We start from the raw sequence: 6000 nt of genomic DNA, 5'->3' as shown, positions 1-6000 counted from the left end.
CTAAAATTGTTGCTTTCTTCTTTGCTGGCACCTCCAGGATGACTATAATCCCTAATGAGGGACTTGCTAATCATGCAAATATTTATCACAGAGGAAAAATGAAGCTGAAGGTGTGTTCACAGTAGAGGAAATTGGGAGCCACAGGGTGAAGACAGGGCTTGACATCATATAGCACCCAGAAAAGGACGTTTATAAAATCTTCACAGCTCTTAACAATCAACATGCTAACCATAGAAAAGAATAGAAAAGACTGTCATAAAGCCTTTTTTTTCTCTCCTTTTTCCCCCTTACTCTAGACATTAGAATCATTAGATTCCCTGTATTACTAACTTAGACCACACGAGGCATTCATCCTTTGAAGGCAGAATGCCAAAACATTCTTAGAAAGTGGTTCAGAAGGGAGAGGAATAATCGCTTTCTCAGTCTGGGCTTGGAGTTCTGCTAAGAATGAACTGTTTCTAATGCTAAGTCTACGCTTTTCACCTGACTCCCTGGGGGAATGTTCCAGTGAAAACCTGGAGCATGGGGTGGCAAGGCCCTTACAATCACCATATGCTTAACCATCCTCTAAAATAGCACGCATGCTTATTCGCTTTTCACAGCATGCCACAGAGATATTGACACTGCTTGCCATTCATTCATTCACATTCATTGATTCATGCATCCAGCAGTCAGGATTGAGTCTCTTCTGTATGCGAAGATCAGAGCCAGGAGCTGTAGGTGTGGAAGCATATGCATGAGATGGGCTCTGCTTATAAGAATGACCAGGGAGCTCTCAACTATCTGAATTCATTCATTCATTGAGCAAATATTGATTGAATGTCTACTCTCGACCAGGCAATGTTCTAGAAGCTCATAACCTAGTTAGGTGGAAGGTGTATATTATATTTAAACAAGTTCAAAATATTGTTCCACTTCATGAAGGAAATGGACCTACTGTGTATAAGTCACGTAATCATGTTATTTGACCAAGCAGAGCTTAGAAGAATATCTCGTGGAGACATTTTTAGCAAGATATTAAAGACAACCAAGAAAACCTATTTAAGTCATGATGCCTGAGTTATTAAACTAGATTACCAAATACATCACGGTGTATGGCAATGTCCCAACCTCGTCCCTATTTTCTAGCAACTGAAGGCTAGAAAATTCTTTGTTGTAGAGACTGTCCTATGCATGGTAGGATGTTTAGCAGTCTCCCTGGCCTCACCCACTAGCTTCCAGGAGCACCCCTTCCCCAGATGTGACAATCCGAATTGTCTCTAGATATTGCCAAAGGTCGTCTGCAGCAAAATGGTTCCTGGTTAAGAACTGCTGATCTGTGGGGGGAAAAGTGTTCCAAATTTTAACCAGGAACCCTGGATGCATATCTTCTCTTTCACCCAATAGTCTCAGCAAGCTTTTTTTTTCTCTCTGTTCTCACTTTCTCTGTTTCTAATCTCTGCCCTGTCACATAGATTTCATTTTCTTCTTCCCCTCAGCTCCCTGGCAGAGAGAGCAAGAAGAAGACTCAGGAGAAGATGCTTTCCAATGGGGCAGGTCCCTTTTAGGTAGGAGGAGGAGGGAACTGGGAGGTGCTGCCTCAGTGATAAACTTTGCTTCCTGCTCCATTTTGCCAAGAATCTGGATGATCCTCAGCCACAGGCCAAACAGAACCCTGCGTTTACCTGTGCAATCTTGGGTTGATGAGTGGACAGCAGGCTGTGAAGAAGCCTTACTTTCTACTCTTCTGGATGGACAATTAGCTGCATTTATTTCATATCTTAAGACAAAAACCTCTTCGCTACTGTACTGTCCATCTCTTGAAGAGAGAAGTTTTATTGTATGGAATTCTGATATGGCGGCCTGTGGAGTGGCCCTGGGTGTAGGGGTGGGTTTTCCTCAGAAGAGAACGATCAGCCCCAACATAAGGAAGTTCCTTAGGTAGCGGGAACTCTAGCTGGGCCAAGTGGAGAAGTGGGAGCCATCAAGGCACTCCGTAAGCCCTGCCATGGACTTTGAAAGAATCTAGAAGTGCTTCACAGTGTCTTCAGTCATTGTGTTTCAGCAATAACATACATTTAGGAAGTTATGAGTTGGACAAACCCAATGGGTTTCTTTACTGTAGAACTTTTAGGAGATTTCAAAATGGAATGTAACATCATGACTGTCAAGACTAGGAGCAAATAAGTAGCATGTCCTAAACTCATTTAACTACAGAAACTTCTCATGTGTTTTAATTTTGGTGTAACTTCTTTCTAGAATACTGTTTCTTTGAAACTGGTGCTCTAGAAAACTCCAGAATGGAAAACTGTAATCTTGCTCATCTATTTGGATGTTTCTCTCCCGGGTCTTTCCTAACATCTTTTAAAAATGATCTTGTTTTGTCCCTGCTGTTTAATGGAAACTAAAGGATGAGTTTAAGGACTGTACATCCACATTTAGGGAGCATCACCCTTGGCTCTGGCCAGAATCATTTGCCAAGTCCATGACCATGCCTGTTCCCTGTTTGGCTTTCAGATGCTGTAGGACTGAGATAGTAGGGTCATGCATGATCTGTATTTTCAAAAATCAAACCAACCCCCCCCTAGGAGATTGGGAAGTTACAGCCAAGTTTGAAAAGCCCCCTGGGGAAGGAGAGGGAGGGTAAATTCTCAAAGAGGGTTGGTGGCGCCCCCTGTGAGGCCAGCCTGGTGGTAGCAGAAGCAATTTCATAGAGCCCCTTAAGGGAGTAATGAATCTCTTGGAACAGAAAAGTCAGTCCAGTGGATGAGGTCCTCCCTCATGTAGAAATTCCTCCTCCATTGCCAACTCTGAAGGGCCAAGGTTTGGTTTTACTTAGGAAAGTGGCAGTTTGTTACATATGTTGTATTACAAAGAAAGAGAGATCTCTCAGAGGAATATTTGTTAAAAAAAATAATCATTTGAGCTATTTCTAAGATAGTATGATTTCCCACAAAATGAATGTTAATATGTAAATACCATCTTATCCTCCATATTCTGTGTTTGTGCAGATGACAGCTGGACAGGGGCTTTGGGCCAGGAACCATCTGGACCATTCTACTATAACCAGATATTGATTTCTGGGGGTGTTGACTGCGGTTGGGTGGAGTTGGCCAACCCCAACCGACCTTTGCCTCCACCACCAAACTCACCCAGGAGAGACCAGGCCAGCCTACCATTGCCGATTACCACCTGTGCTGGTCCCAGAGACAGCACACCCAATTCTCTGAAGAGTGCTTAGCATGTGCCAATCCATGTTATATTGAGACCTGCTTATGGTTAAAACCAAGACCCCCAAACTGCAAAGTGGTAGAGATACCCCCAAAGTGGTAGAGGTACCCCCAAAGTGGTAGAGATAAAATCTGGATGTTGAACTGTAGAGATGCAAATGCAAGGAAGGGGAGGCCCAGAGGTGAAGTTCAAGATGTTTAAGAGGGAGAAACCTACACAGACTGTCTATCTGCCTGAGGCCTAGGGCACAGTTTTGCCTAGGGCATCAAAATTTAGAAGATTCTACACGTTAGGCAGGAATTTATTCAATGGTACAAGCGATAAGGGCGATAAGTAAAACAACCAGACAATGTGATCATGCCTTTTTGCTAGATAATTTTCAAGGGAGGCTGCGACCTCACTTGGGATTTAAGGTCAGAAAAGGTATCTATGAAGAGGTGATCCTGAGGTTGAAGCTAAATGACAAGAAGGAACCTTCCATGCAAAGATTTTGGAGAGAGGCAGAGGAAATATTAAGTACAAAAGCATTAAGGCTGATAAACTTATGGCATCCGGGGCAGAGAAAGAGCTGGGAGGAGGTGAGGTTAGAGAATAAGGCAGATGTAGAGTCAAGTAGGGACATGCATGTTATAGAAACAGCAAATTAAGATCCAAACCCTGGTGGGTCCTCCCATCTCTTTGCTTTCCTTCTCTGTAGCAGACAAACATCTGTGACTTGATATTTTTCACCCCTCTTCATAACGTTGTAGCACCTGCTCAGAAACCATCGTCTGTATAAGTCAGTAGTGAGCTCTTTGAGCTTGCTGAACCAGTTCCAACTTTCTTCTTTTCGCGCTAACAGCTGTATTATAAAAAGACCCTAAAGAGAGAAGGATAAAACCAAAAAGGCTACTCTGGGGTATGTAAGTGTGAGCTTTGGAGTTAACACCTCCCTGAGTTGTATGTTTGGAGGGAAGAGTTTACATATTGCATGTGCTTTGAGCAAGGGAAGATGGCTCATCCCTCACTGTGGTGCAAGGCAGTGGCAGAGATGGTGGTTTTTAAGTAGCTCTTTCCTTGAAATGAAAGAACCACTACTCTTTAAGATTTTATTTATATATTTGAGAGAGAGAAAGAGTGAGCATGAGCAGGGGGAAGGACAGGGGGAGAAAGACAGGCAAACTCCCTCCTGAGCAGGGAGCCCAATGTGAGGCTCAATCCCAGGACCCTGGCATCATGACCTGGGCCAAAGGCAGATGCTTAATTGACTGAGCCACCCAGGTGCCCCAAGGAACACACATTCTTTAAAACAAGCCATTCATCTTGAGGAAAACTTTTGTGTATTAATTCTTCTTTCCTCATGCCTCCATTTAGAACCACACACAGGCACATGGCCATCAAGAAAATAGGTCATTTTCCTTCTTACTTGAGGTACTCTATTGTTCTCCTTTGGCCAAGAGTGAGGCAAAGGGAAACCGATTTGCTTGTTATATGAGCCTGTACATGGGATGACTATAAAATAATGAACATTTTTTCCATAAATTGCATGGAAACCAATCTCTTACATTAGAGTCACAGCTGTAGAATCCTTTGTAAGTTTCCATGTCAATGTTCTCTGTTTCAGAAGCCCTGCCTGGAGGTTAGGAATTGTGTTCACTTTGGCTAAACTTGTATGATGCAAACCAATACATGAGAATGCTCTAAAGAGCCCAAAGACATATGAAGGCTGCCCTTCTGCTCTCCTCAGGCCATTCGCATTAGTTCAGAAGAATTATTAATACTTCCACGATTAGACTCAGCGGCACCAGGTACAGTGGGTCTGCCATCTAAAATTATTTGAAAAATATTCACTATTGCCCTTCTGTTCCTTTTAAAATCTAACAGGCAGGACCCCACTCCCCACCTCCGCCATGGTCTCTAAGAAAGAAACAAAATCTTCAGAAAATAAAGGTGACTGACAGGGGGATCTGGTGCTATTACATGATGAGTTCCATACCCCCAACCTCCTGCCCCATCTCCTTTCCCTTTAGCTAGTCTCTCTCAAGGTATGATGAGGATGTCACTGATTATTTCAAAATGATAGAAATCACCAGCTCTTTAAAAATAAGATAAGTCATAGATGTTAGGACACAATGTCTGAAGAACCAATCTCTTCCTCCTCTCTATCTCTCTATCAAAGGAAAGAGATGAGACAAGCTTGCTGGCAGTACCATCTTCAGGTTTTTGCATAGGTACAGGTGACAGAAAGCAGCACCCCACTTGCAGTGTTCTGCATGAAGTTTCATCACTGTCCAAGCAACTGGCTCTCTCTTTCACAGGCCCTCTCCCTGGGTGCTGGTTATCAGTCCTCTTCGGTACTTGAGTCTGATATTTCCAGACTAAGAAGTTTCTTTTAGGGAGCCCTGGGGTAATTCAATAACCATGGCCTTTCCAATTCTAAAAGAATTAATAGGTCACATTCTAATAGAGTCAACTTTTGGACAAACTGAGTCAAAAGTTAGCCCCATAGCTCAGGGGTTGGGTATCTACAGGCTTTGTCTTTTGTCCCTTTGAATATTATTAATCCTTTGGAATATTTTTGGGCAGAGGTGTAACCAGTGATTAGCTCCCCCTCTCCCAAATTCAGGCAAGGTGAGGAAGGCACAGGGGGCAGTATGGCAGAGTGGTCAAGCACATGGCTTCTGAAGCCAGGCTACTATGTTGGGCCTCTGCCTCTGCCAGTCACCATCTATGTGACTTTATTACCCGGGGATTGAGTTTCCTTCCCTGTAAAATGGATCCCAGTGGGACTGACCTCATGGAGATGTGTGA

The sequence above is a fragment of the Canis lupus genome, chromosome 37 (genome assembly GCF_048164855.1).
Source record: "Canis lupus baileyi chromosome 37, mCanLup2.hap1, whole genome shotgun sequence".
Taxonomy (NCBI): Eukaryota; Metazoa; Chordata; class Mammalia; order Carnivora; family Canidae; genus Canis; species Canis lupus.
The sequence above is the reverse complement of the archived record's forward strand: the minus strand, read 5'-3'. Positions refer to the sequence as shown.